We start from the raw sequence: 14,291 nt of genomic DNA, 5'->3' as shown, positions 1-14,291 counted from the left end.
AAAGACATAGTAAAAAAATTGATGACTAATCATTAAACAGATATGACACAGCAAAACTAACAGGCACTATAAAAGCATTTATTGCTGTGGTCAGCAAAAAAAAAAAACATTTATCTATGATGCACGTCAGAAGATATTACTGAAGAGCTAAAATAATTTATCTGATGGGACTTGCTGTATAATGTCATGCAAAATGCCTTTTATGGTGTTTTGAACAGTTAATAATTATATAGATCAATTTGTTTTTTTTTAACCAGTATTGCGATGAAAAACTTCACATCTTATGTCATTATATCAGCAGAGTGTTAATGTATGCAACAATGGGTGAATGAATGAATGTAGTCCAAAGCATTTGATGTGTGAACAAGAAAAAGTTACTATTTACTGTATATAAAGTTTTGGAAGAATAACAACCAACCTGGATTTTTAAAAAATCATTCCACTCTTCTGTATTAACAAAGTAACATCACACTAAATCAGTTGCTACGATTGTTCAGTATTGTTTTTGACCTACTGAGACCCCGCCCAGCCAGTTTCCTTTCATTATTTTCATCTTTTTTGGAAGAAAATTAAATTTTTGCAGTATTGTGAATATTCAGCTTTCTCAGCTTGTCAATGACTATTTTTAATGTTTTACGGTAAATAGTATAAACTGCTGAATTTTGTTTTGTTGTACTATGTTCCAGACTTTGCACAGTAAAATCCTTTCGATAAACTGCAATATCTCTGCAAATGTTGGTTTCTATTAATGGATCCAAATAAGCAAATGTCAATCAAGGCCTACTGAGATATGTGAACTATATTTCAGGTTATGCATAGTTAATTATAATGCATGCTAAAATTAAACAACCTTTTCCCACCATGTAACAGTTTATGGATGTGCACACAGATGAACCATATATTTGTTTTTCCAGTATTTGTTTTGGGTTGATGCATGACACATTATAAATTTTGAATCGTCATGGTTTCAGTTTAAATCATAAATACTTCATGTTAAAAGGAATTTGTAGGCCTTATAGTTCAAAGGTATATCTCTAATTTATCCTCCACATTATGTCTGTCCTAATCAACCTAATCGCAATCTGGATTAGATTAATTTCTGCCACTCCTCTGTAATTAAACTGGAATGGGAGAATGTTTTCTTCTGTTTACATTTCCAACAATGTGAAGTATCAAAATCCTCTAACTATGTGATGCATAAATAAGTCTAATCTTTTCTCACTTGTCTTTCTGCTGATGTTGAGACAGAAAATCCTTTATACTTATTTGTAAAATATGGTAATGTTAAATAAACTAACAGGTCCTATTCTTAGTGTCTAATAAAACAGATAACGGAAGAGAAAGCTATTTGGTTCCAAAGATTAAAAGTCTTTAGAGCCATAAACCATGTATTAGAGTTTATTACAGTCAGTAAACATAAATCCACTCTATAATCCTCTAAACCATGTCTGTAAAGCTCTGGGCAAAACAACCCGCTGTGAGATTTTCTGCATCACATAAATAGAACCTGCAAGATAAGTTGTGTGCTTAAATATTATTTTACCAATCAAATCAAATCAAGTTTTCCTAATTAGATCAATGTGAAAAGATGTTCACTATTGTTAAAGTAGTCACTGAGTGCAGAAACACATAATTATTTTTCGGACTATAAACCTCTACTTTTTTTTTCTCATGTTTTGAACCATGCAGGTTGCAGCCCGGTGCGGCTTTTCTGTGGATTTTTCTCCAATCATCAGATTGTTAAGCAAGAAGTGAAACGTTGGAAGTCAAAATTGGAAATCAAAGAAGAAAGTGCTGATTTTCTTTGAGAACAAAAACATGCTAGCAGCACGATGGAGAAATTTTTTCAAACTCATACCTCTTAACATGGAAACCACACGAAGAAGTTCATATGAGGACGCTTTTGAGTTGAAGGCTATCGATCTGGAATACAGATCAATAGCCACGGCTCAGCGTGAACATATCCATGGTTCGGCATTGGAGACGCAGGGCTGCGTCCTTAAAAGCAGTTTTATTACCCTCCCTTTGCTGCATCCATGTGGAAAAATGAGAGTGGCCATTTTAAAGCTCAAAGCCAGACTTCTTCAGTGTGACTGAGATATACTATATATATATAAATATATATGTGCACAAAAGTATTGTGTTCATCCTTTGATTGTGCAATTTTCCCTCATGTTTCTCCTTCCTGTAACTGCAGCATTCTGCTGTGGTTTGTAGCATTTTTAATTTGTAATTAGTTTTTCTTGATTCTGAGTTTTGCTTTTGTATTCTATAATTGCAGCATTTCATTCTTTGAAGCATTCTTCTTTTTTTGTTAAAACATGCTTTTAATAAATGTAACTTAAGTTTATTAATTTTTTCCAATTTGATCAAAGTCTTCCCTGTACTGCATCGCTTTTATCTCAGTCACCATGAACTTTGAGTCTTTGGTAAATGTTTATGAAAACTATTATCAAACTTATAAAACATTGCCTCCAACACTCCACAGTTATTAAGCACTGACAGCAGAAAGGAAAACAATCTTCACCAAAACACGGTTTCAAAACTAACATTTTGATCTTGCCAAACTGATGAGTACTGCCATAAAACTTATGTTAAAAAAAAAACATACCAAGACAAATTATTCCTGGAGTGTGATAAAAGACACAAGACTGAAAGAAAATAATTCATTAATAAGTATGTGAATAAACATGATTTATATGACACCTTTCATGGATCAGAAACCACAGTGCTTCACAATGAAAAACTTGAAAATGCAGGAGAAAAAAACATAAAAGGATATAACAGAACACACATAACATGATGCAGAATAAAAACTAATTAAAAGCCACACTGACTAAATGTGTCCTGAACTACTACTTGGAAGAATAAACAGGATCAAGACATTCCAAAGCATTCCACAAACTGGAGGCAACCACTGTGAAAGGTTTATTCCCGGTACTTTAACCACTGCTTTAAGTTACTGCAGTAAAAGCTGATCTACAACCTCATCTGATATTGTGTTTACAGACTTTGGAGAATTGTATTTTAACTCTGTACTCATATGTAAAACAATGTAAAGAGTTTACCTGAACCTAAGTTTGAAATAAATTAAATCCACATAATTTATTTAAGGCCATAATTTATTTGGAACTTTTGCTTCCACACTAATAGCTATATAACCTTGATTGTTTCCTAAGGGATGTGCTGCATAGTTTCCTGAATTTTTCTCCTCACGATCACCTTAGAAGACCTTCAAACATGGTTTTATAACTGATAAGGAGGAACGTGTGAGTTCATTGTTCATAAGAATATTACACATGTGTAATAAAACAGTAAAATTAGATAACTTGAATAACTATCCAACCATCATGAAGGAGCTTTAGAAGAACAGATGCCATAAAATCGGAAGATCATTTTCTTTAAATAGCAATACAAAGAAAATTTTCAGTGCATCTTTGTCGGGCTACAATGGAGAAGCTGTTGTGGCTGGGCTGTTTGCACTTTCTGTGCATCCTTGGAAGTCAAGGTAGGGGGGTGAAAAGACAGGATGACTTATGCTTCTTGCAGGCCCCCTGGCACAACCTGAACTGAGAACCTTCAGCATGGGGAAAAAGTTGCCTTTGACTGCAGTCATCCCATACCAGCCAACTCCAAACTGTATTTTGAGTACCTCCGGAGCAAAGGGGTGACACACTTCAAAGTCCCGCTGTCTTGGGTCCAGCTCCTTCCAACAGGCCTCGCAAGCGAACCCCAACCAGGTGTAGTTAGCTGCTATCAGACCCTCCTGAAGCAGCTGCTGGAGGAAGGGCTGCAGCCACTCGTCATCCTTCATGGGTCAGATGTTCCAGAGTCTTTCAGGTCCAGGTATGGTGGCTGGGAAAGTCAGTGGCTACTAGAGATGTTTCAGCAGTATGCCGAGTTCGCTCTGAAGGTGTTTGGGCCACTGGCACAGTCATGGGTGACATTTAGTGACCTGGATGAGGTTTTGCATGAGGGCCAGGCTGCAGGTGACCACCATCTGCAAAACATCCTCCAGCTGAACAAGAAGATTTACCAGTTTTACCATCACAACTTCCCTGGAATTGGTGAGTTTTTTTTTTTTACAAAAAAGAAATGCGCTACACAGATATATTGACTTAACAAATGTCTATTGCAAGCAAAGCTCGAAAAAAAATTGCAAATTATACATGCTTCTTATTGTAATACTGACTAAAGTCAAAGTTATTTAAACGTATTTCTTCAATGCATTTGCATTTTGCAGGGAGACCTCTGTCAATTGGGCTGAAAGGAACAGATGGATTTGTGCTTTCCCAACTTAAAGGTTCAACAACTGTAAGTTGTCTAATGTTAGTTAGAAGTGAACAACTAATATTAGTGATAGTGTAATATGAGTGAGAGATGAATGAGAAATAATTTGCACTTCTCATAAAGTTCCCCTGTGTCTTTATTTGAAATCCAAAACTGAATGCAAGCAAAAAAAAAAAAAAGAAAAAAACTAAATAAACAACTGGATGCATTTTGCCAATTTATTCAGGAGAAACATAACTTCTGTGTTCTATGACTGCAACTCTGTCATTTCCTCACTTCCTATCTAATCATCATTGCTGTAATTATCTCCGGATCAATACAGGTCGATTTCTTGTCAGTGGACATGGATTTCAGTTGCATTTCTTCTGCAAACTATGCAAAGGAGTTGAAAAACCTCCAGGTAAACTACTTTCATAGAGGTTGTTTGTGTTTTACATGAAAACTAAAATGCAGCCACTTGTTATGCTGCAGATGTCCGCTGGAAACACGCCAATCCTGATATACAAGCTGACAGTTCATGACTGTTCACACAATGAACAAGAGCCTCTTGGAAACTTGCTGAATGGTATGTGATGTTCATTACCAACCAGGCTGGCATGCCTGATTTTGTTTGTTGAACAAAAAAAGCTCAACAAAATTTCAGTTCAAAAATTAGTACTATCAGATGTTTTGCTTAGTTTGCAAATTATTACTTTTAACGTGATAAATAGGTCTTTGTATCAGCATCACAACTTAAGACTAAGAGATCATAAACAAGATTATGTAAAGGCAAATATAAAAAGTAAAAGAACTTGACCTGAACAGAGAAGGACAAATTACAAATTCATAAACACAATGCCAGGATGCATGGCTGACGGAATGTTAATTACTATTATTACTAGCATTATCATGATTATTATATGTCAATCAATCAAGAAATATCACAAGTAAAATGAAAAATAGTAGCAACTGTAGCATTAGATGTGCATGGAGAGACACCACTAAAATATATTCATAACTGTGAGTAAACAGATTGGAGCAAATTTTAATTTGCTAAAATATAAACGTTCTAAAAATATAAACATTATATATACTATTACAATCACTGACATAATCATAAATAGCACATGCAAGCCTACTCATATAACTGAATTACTTCTTAAAGAGAAACATCCTTTTAAGTTTCCAAATAATCATATTTCATGATTAAAATCAGTGAAAACAATTTTGCTACAATTACTTTTTATTATGGAATAGCAACTTTTTCTTTTGTGAAGCATTCATTAGTCAATATATGTACAACAACCCTCCATTTGTAATAATAAGGGCCATAGTTATCGTAAATTCACCAACACTGATGTAACATTCGCAGTTTTTTAAGAAATATGACCATCAGATATGAAAGGCAATAGAATTGAGGCTTAAAAATTAAGGATTTGTAAAGGATTTCTAGTGAATGAAATGTCTTCAATAAAGTGACAAGTTCAAGGTCAGAGGAATAACTCAAATATGACAATTGAGGAAAAGTATTCTTGGATTTATTGCAATGTCATAAGACAGTCATTCTTTCAAACAGTCGTACAAAGAGATGATCTGAATATTATTGGATGTGACATGAAGGATGTGTTGGTGCAACTGGAGATGCAGGATCCCGTAGACAGGTAAGACTTTGTATAGATAAAACAATTACAGATACAAAGAGTGCTTTTTCATTCTTATTTCTATTTGATCTTCTCATTTTTTAAAAGTGGTAAAGCACATTTCAGCAGAAATGGTGACCAAAGTGCTCAGGAAAAAGATCTTTCCCTCACTAAAGCATTCCCTGCCGGCTTCCAATGGGCAACATCCTCAGAGTCTTTCAAGGTTGAAGGTGCATGGGCAGCAGAGGGGAAAGGCGAGACCATCTGGGATCGTTTTGGTCATGAAAACCAAGCCTTTAATAATCATACTGCTGACACAGCTGCTGACAGCTACAGAAAGGTCGATATAGATGTCTACCTTCTGCGAGGTCTTGGAGTCAACACCTACCAGTTCTCCATTTCCTGGGCCCGTATATTCCCCTCAGGTCTCAAAGACAGCCTGAATGAAGAAGGAGCTCTCTACTATGACAATCTGATCAATGCTCTTATTGAATCTGGCATACAGCCTGTTGCCACTCTCTACCATTGGGATCTGTCTCAGGCTCTCCAAGACAAAGGTGGATGGACCAACTCTTCCATTATTGCAGCTTACAAGGACTATGCAACCTTCTGCTTCAATAGATATGGAGACAGGGTCAAGAGCTGGAACACATTCAGTAGTCCCTGGGTGGTGAGCCATGCTGGATATGGCACAGGTGTGCATGCTCCAGGAATAAAAGACTATGGGACTGCTTCTTATCAGGTAAACATAGCGGTATCCCCACATCAAAACCTTTTAAACATGTCTGAAGATTGTTTAGAATATAAACCTTCACTTTTTAATTCTTATTTCTACAGGTTACTCATAATATACTGAAATCCCATGCTGAAGCCTGGCATGTCTACAATGACAATTACAGAAAGACACAGGGAGGGAAAGCGGGCATTGCATTAAACTCTGACTGGGCAGAGGCTGCTGATGCTACCAACCCTGAAGATAAGGCAGCTGCAACACGCTACCTGGAGTTTATGCTAGGCTGGTTTGCCCATCCAATCTTCATAGATGGGGATTATTCTGCGGTTCTCAAAGCTCAGATTGCAAACAAAGCAAAAGAGTGTCCTCATCTGTGCCAGCAGTGCTTCCAACTTTCACTGATGAAGAGAAGGCGAGAATCAAGGGAACGTCTGACTTTTTTGGTTTAAATCATTATACCTCCCGTTTAGTTAGCACCAGTGCAGGTGGGTGCATCCCTGGCCCTGCAGGAGTTGGAGACTTCCAGGCAAAAGTGGATCCTTCATGGCCTGCTACAGCATCAGACTGGATCTACTCCATGCCCACAGGGCTACGGTTACTTCTGACCCACATTAAAACAACATATCTAACTGTTAACAATGTGCCCATTTACATAACTGGGAATGGCATGCCAACAGATAACAGTGGAGACACCCTGAATGATGTTAGCAGAATAGAGTACATGAGGGGTTACATCAGTGCAGCCCTAAATGGTTAGTGCTTGTAATTTCTGTATTATCTGGCACATTTTTACTAGAAAGAGACCAATCATAACTTTTTCATGTTGTCTTCTTTTGTAGCTATTGAAGTCGATAAAGTGGACGTGCAGCGATTCACGGTGCAATCACTTATGGATGGATTTGAGGGAAATAAAGGGTACAGTGAAAGATTTGGATTACATCATGTAAATTTTGAAGATGGAAACAGACCAAGAACACCAAAACAATCAGCATATTTTTTGCTCAGATCATCGAGCAAAATGGTTTTGTTTCACGTAAACAAGATCATTTTGAAGGTGTGAAAATATCACCATCTCGCCGTTCCACCCCACTGCCACCCTCAGAGGTCCCATCAGCGTCAAAAGCTGTCTGGGAAAAATTTACACCACAGAGAAAGTTTGACCGGCAAATGTATCACTATGGCAATTTCTCGCAAGACTTCTTATGGGGCGTCTCATCATCAGCTTACCAGATTGAGGGAGGATATAACCAGGATGGGAAAGGACCCAGTGTATGGGATACATTCACTCAGAAACCAGGTAGTGGCATTCCTGATAATGTGACTGGAGACATTGCCTGTGACAGTTACAATAAACTTAAAGAAGACCTTTACATGCTGCAAGCTATGAAAGTGAAATCATACAGATTTTCACTGTCATGGTCCAGAATCTTCCCCGATGGTAGACGTGCATCCCTGAACCAAAAGGGTGTTGATTATTACAACAGACTTATTAACGGCCTCTTGGCCAGAAAAATCACCCCAATGGTCACAATTTATCACTGGGACCTCCCACACAGCTCTACAAGACATTGGTGGCTGGCAAAACGTGGAGATGATTAACATTTTTAATGATTATTCTGACTTCTGCTTTGCCACTTTTGGCGACAGAGTAAAATTCTGGATGACCATGAATGACCCTCAAGGACTTGCATGGTTAGGATATGGAACCGGACAAATCCCTCCAAACAAGGAGGAGCCAGGAACAGCACCATACCAAGTTGCACATAACTTGATTAAAGCTCACGCTACAGCCTACCATACATATAATGATAAATACCGTGCTTCTCAGGGAGGTATGGTTTCCATTGCCCTTAATGCTGAATGGGTTGAACCTAAAGACATCAATGTCCCTCGTGATCTTGTTGCTGCTGACCGTGCAATGCAGTTCAACCTGGGTTGGTTTGCCCATCCAATCTTCAAGAATGGAGACTATCCAGAGGCTCTGAAAGCCCAAGTTTTGGTCAAAAGTGAATTCCAAGGTCTTAAAGAGTCAAGACTCCCTTCTTTCACAGAGGAGGAAAAGAACTTGATCAAAGGAACTGCTGACATGTTCTGTGTGAATCACTACACTTCAAGAATAGTAACCCATGTTACAGGTGCAATTGAACCACCATCCTATCAAAATGACAGAGACTATATTGAAGAAGAAATAACTGATCAACCAACAACAGCAATTGAATTCACAAGAGCTGTATCATTTGGCATGAGAAGGCTTCTCAACTGGATCAAGGAAGAATATGGAAATCCAGATATTTACATTACTGAAAATTCGGTTCCTACTCCTATGGAATATGCTTATGATGATATTGACAGAGTATTTCTTTACAAAACTTATATTGATGAGGCTCTTAAAGGTACGGTAATAAATATAAAACATGTTGTATGTTACAATGTCTTGGTCATTCACAAGTAATTTCTGTTTGTGTTTTTACCTCTATTTTAACAGCCTATGAACTTGATGGAGTCAAGGTGAAAGGATATGCAACATATCTCATGGATTCCTTTCAGTTCCTACATGGGTACCAGTTGGGGTTTGGTCTCCACTACATAGACTTCAATAACCTACACCGACCAAGAATACCTAAGTTTTCTGCTCATCTCTACTACAATATTATGAAGGATAATGGCTTTTCATTACCAGATGATGAAAAGATGATATATGGAGAATTCAAAAAGGATTTCATTTGGAGTAGTGCAACAGCATCATACCAGGTGAAAAGTCTTACATGACAAATATAATCCAAATGCTGTCATCACTTATATCAAATCATGTTCAGGTCAGATTAACTACCCAGACTGACTGGTTCCAGCAGGGTGCTTCATCACTGCTTGCGTTTTTGTTTCCATGTTTTTTTAGCTGAATAAGCACATCGCTACTGTAGATGTGGTGATGAGATTTAAATCACAGATTCCAATTGGCTGTTTTGTAAAAGTGGCAGCTGAGTGGTGTTTTTATTTTAAAGTTGTTGACCAATGTTCCAGCAAGACGACCTAGTCACTGACCTTGGATATTTTACAACCAAAGTGTTATATTACAATTGTGACCAGTAAATTAAAAGCCGAGGTTAAAAGGTCAATAAATGTACTCCAAACTTTCATTCATGTTCTGTTCATCAGAGGCTATTTTCCCTTTTTTTTTAAATGAACAATTTCTGTTCATGAGAACATTTAATTTTTGGCATGGTTTTAGTTGAAAGAAAACAACCATAAAGTTGTTATGTTCTTATGTTTTCATTTTACACAAATGCAAACCATTCGTATTAATGGTTTGCATTAACACAAATAAATAAGATTTGTATTTCTGTTTTAGCCCTTGTTTTTGCCACCCCACACAAAAAAGTCTTCCAGATATTCTGCAACAAGAAATTAGACGCATCTTCAGTTCTGACTTTCCTTTTATAGATTGAAGGGGCCTGGAGACAAGGTGGAAAAGGTCTCAGCATCTGGGACACGTTTACACACACTCCTGGAAATATACTTCAGCATGACACTGGAGACATTGCTTGTAACAGTTACAATAAGATGGAAGATGACATTGCTGCACTGAAGACAGTGAAGGTGTCTCACTATCGCTTCTCCATATCCTGGCCACGAATCCTACCAGATGGAACTACCAAGTACATCAATCAGGCTGGACTAGATCACTACAAGAAACTTCTGGATTCCCTTCTTGCCGCGAACATTCAGCCTCAAGTAAGTACTTCTTCTAAAATATTCATTAAGAAAAAAGTTATTCCTCTTTTACCAACAGTTTTTCTTTTGGACCAGGTCACTTTGTACCACTGGGATCTCCCGCAAGCTCTACAGGACGTTGGAGGTTGGGAAAATGAGACCATCATTGAACGATTCAGGGATTATGCGGATGTTATGTTTCAGCATCTTGGTCCCAAAGTGCAACTTTGGATCACTTTCAACGAGCCTTTCATAATGGCAATATTAGGCCATGTCCAAGGCACACACGCCCCAGGTCGGTATAACCAGAATTACACTTTATTTTCAGAAAGTTTCAGCATAGTCAGTGTCAGACTTTTGTCAACTCTTAAGAAAATAGGCTGCATTTACTAGCAGAATGCTTGAATTACATCTACATAAGAAAATCAACATCACAGTTTATTTTTGTGTTTTTTTCAGGTTTCAGTGATCGACCAGATACTCTTCCATACATTGTAAGTCACAACATAATCAAAGCCCATGCAGAGGCCTGGCATGTCTACAATGACAAATACAGAGCCTCACAGGGGGGACTGGTTTCCATCACTGTAAATGCGGACTGGGCAGAACCCAGAAACCCCTACAAGCAAGAGGACTATGAAGCTGCACGAAGTGTTGTTGAGGTATATATTGTTTTGTCACTGTTTAACAGAAAACCTTGTTGAGTGATATTTTTGACGATTCCTGTGTGTCAAACCGTATCCACAGTTTTATCTTGGCTGGTATGCCCATCCCATTTTTAATGGTGATTACAGCCCACTAATGAAGAGATCTGTTCTGGAGCAAAGTCTTGCAGGTGGTTTGACGAAATCCAGGTAAAAACTTGGGTTCTATTTTTTAATGCTTTGGACAAACCATAACGTTTGTCCAAAGGAATCTCTATGCAGGTTCTTCTTAAGTTTGTTTTAAACTGAATACATGTACTGATAAGTTCTGTCATACAACTTATTTCTTCTTAAGGCTGCCCGAGTTTACCCTTGAGGAAATTAAGCGAATTAATGGCACATATGATTATTTTGGATTAAACCATTACTGCAGTGTCTTGGCATTTCCTGTTGACTTTGGGGAAATTCAGCACTTTGAGGCAGACAGGTAATGCATTTCAAAAGACAGCTTTAAAATGAACTAATGACTGGATATTCTTTTATCAAAATTTTCTGTTATCAAAGTGTCCAGGACTTTTCATAAGCTAAATCCTGGACTAATTCCTGTTACAGGGGCGTGGTACTTCTTAGAGATCGTACCTGGTTGGAGTCAGGTTCACACTGGCTGACGATGACACCATTTGGTCTCCGAAGATTGCTGAAATTCATTAAGCATGAGTTTGGAAATCCTCCAATAATCATCACTGAGAACGGTGTCTCTGAAAACGGGCCAGTTGATCTGAATGACGTACACAGGAAATACTTCTATGAAAAGTACATCAACCAAATGCTGAAAGGTATTTAAACAACTTCATGGACTATCCAAGGACGTCTAAAATTCTTAACTCTAAGAAGAAAACAAATCTGTTGTCTGAATAAAATCTGTTAAAGCCTTCATTAAATATTTAAATAAAGAAACTTACATAAAAAAATATCAATTTCCAGTTTTTGTGCATTATAAAATAGTTTCTTTTTTCTGCAGCTTATTTGCTTGATGACGTGAATGTCATTGGCTACACTGCTTGGTCTCTGCTGGACAACCTGGAATGGGCTGTTGGTTATACAGAAAGATTTGGACTTTTCTACGTCAATCGCTCAGACCCTGATCTGCCTCGAACCCCCAAAGCCTCGGTGTCCTTTTACTCCTCCATCATCAGCTGCAACGGGTTTCCTGACCCAGCAACTGGACCTCACGAGTGTTGGAACTCTAACCCGACAGCTATCCCTACCGCTGCCGCTACGACTACGACTAGATCTTCCACTACATCTACAATTAAATCCACCACAACTGCTAAACCTGAAGGTAAGGTTTCAGATTTTTAAAAAATGAAAATGCAAAGTTGGACATGTGATTGATAATCAAATTTACTTTAATCACCAGCTGGATTATCTGGAAGCCTCTGTATTTGTTTCAGAATGCAACGTTACAAAGTTTACTGTTTCACTGTTAATGGTCTGTTGAAGATTATTAATTAAAATATGTATTTATCTTTTCCTGCAGTAACTAAAGAACCAGACAACGTAATCAACAATGTGAACTTCCTCGGTATGAGGCTCTCCGTCAAAGAAGCTGAGACTGGATTTAACACAACATTTGCTTTGCTGATTGTAATAACCGCATTATGTTGTTTGTCTGTCGGCTTCTTTTTATTTAAGAGGCGCTCCAAAAAATCCAAGTAAACTAAAAATCTAGAGTTGGACTGAAAATGATGAAAACAGCAATGCAGACATATAAACATGTGAAAGTCCATGTTTAAATTTAAAGGAGTAAATTCTGCTGAAAACAATATTCAGTTAAAAAGCCACAGTTCGACACTGATATAGTCCTTTATTTAAAATAATATAAACACAATTATTCTATACAATAATCAGATAGTAATTATGCAGAAAAGAGCTTATCTCTTGCTGGGAGGTTTCTGGAGAAGGTTTTCATTTGCTTTTCTGTTTGTGCTGTTTAAACAATTTTCTACCTCATCATAATGATATTTTTTGTGAAAAATATTAAGCTAACTGAAGTAAATTAATGGCAAAATTAATTTCAATCCTGTATAAAACTTCTGATTCATTCTACTTTCTGCTTTGTTAATGTTTTTGTGTCGACTCGGTTAAAGTAATGTAAAAGAAATAAAATGCTAGCCTATAAGCTTTCTTCGTGTGTGAACATTTTACTGTCAAATAAAAAGATGACTGTTAGTTACTGTCATAGTAACTTATTGTAACATTTAGAACAATTTTGTCAATGTTATTGAGACAAAATGGACAAAGCAGAACATAACAACCAACCAATATCAGATCTTTGTTGCTTATCAAGATTCTAATAAATAAAAATGTTGAAATGAAGCAAATAGATTTTGTACTTATCTGTTTCTTCCAAATATACTTATGTTTTATTTATTTTGAAAGAACCTCTGACTGTATATTTTGTTTCTTTTTTTTTAACTGTTCTATATCCGTAAGTCACTCTCTGCTTGTCATACTTTCTCTCCCTATATATATCTATCTATATCTATATCTATATATATATATATATATATATATATATATATATATATATATATATAGATATATAGATATATATCTATATCTATATTATATATATATATATATATATATATATATATATATAGATATAGAGATATATATAGATATAGATAGATATATATAGATATATCTATATATATATAACATATATATATGTTATATATATATAGATATATATAGGGAGAGAAAGTATGACAAGCAGAGAGTGACTTACGGATATATATATATATAGATAGATATATCTATATAGATATAGATATATCTATCTATCTATATATATATAGATAGATCTATATCTATATATATCTATATAGATATAGATATATCTATCTATCTATATATATATATATAGATAGATAGATATATCTATATCTATATAGATATATCTATCTATATATATATATATATATATATATATAGAGAGAGAGAGAGAGAGAGAGATATGGTTTAGTATGGTTATTAAAATATTGAGAAAGAAACCACACAACCTACAACTACGACATCATGACTTTACACAAGGGGCCTCCGTGGCAGAGGCTCCGCTGAACTAGTCATCGAACCCCTAGGGTCGATCGAACCCAGGTTAAGAACAACTGATATTTATATATGTATATAAATTCCAGTTTTTCCTCATCTGTCCAATGTGAAGTCACCAATTCTGGGAGAATATCGTTAGTGACGTTTGATGTGTTTATTCAGCTACAAAAAAAAGAA

General features: G+C 36.4%; 1 pseudogene; it reads left to right on the top strand.

Annotated features, from left to right (window-relative positions):
- Positions 1-3,447: 3,447 nt before the first annotated feature.
- On the top strand, positions 3,448-13,371 carry LOC129374493 (lactase/phlorizin hydrolase-like; annotated as a pseudogene).
- Positions 13,372-14,291: the final 920 nt, after the last annotated feature.

This window comes from Poeciliopsis prolifica, unplaced genomic scaffold, assembly GCF_027474105.1.
Source record: "Poeciliopsis prolifica strain line A6 unplaced genomic scaffold, Auburn_PproV2 SCAFFOLD036, whole genome shotgun sequence".
In the NCBI taxonomy this organism is placed as follows: domain Eukaryota; kingdom Metazoa; phylum Chordata; class Actinopteri; order Cyprinodontiformes; family Poeciliidae; genus Poeciliopsis; species Poeciliopsis prolifica.
The sequence above is the reverse complement of the archived record's forward strand: the minus strand, read 5'-3'. Positions and strand labels throughout refer to the sequence as shown.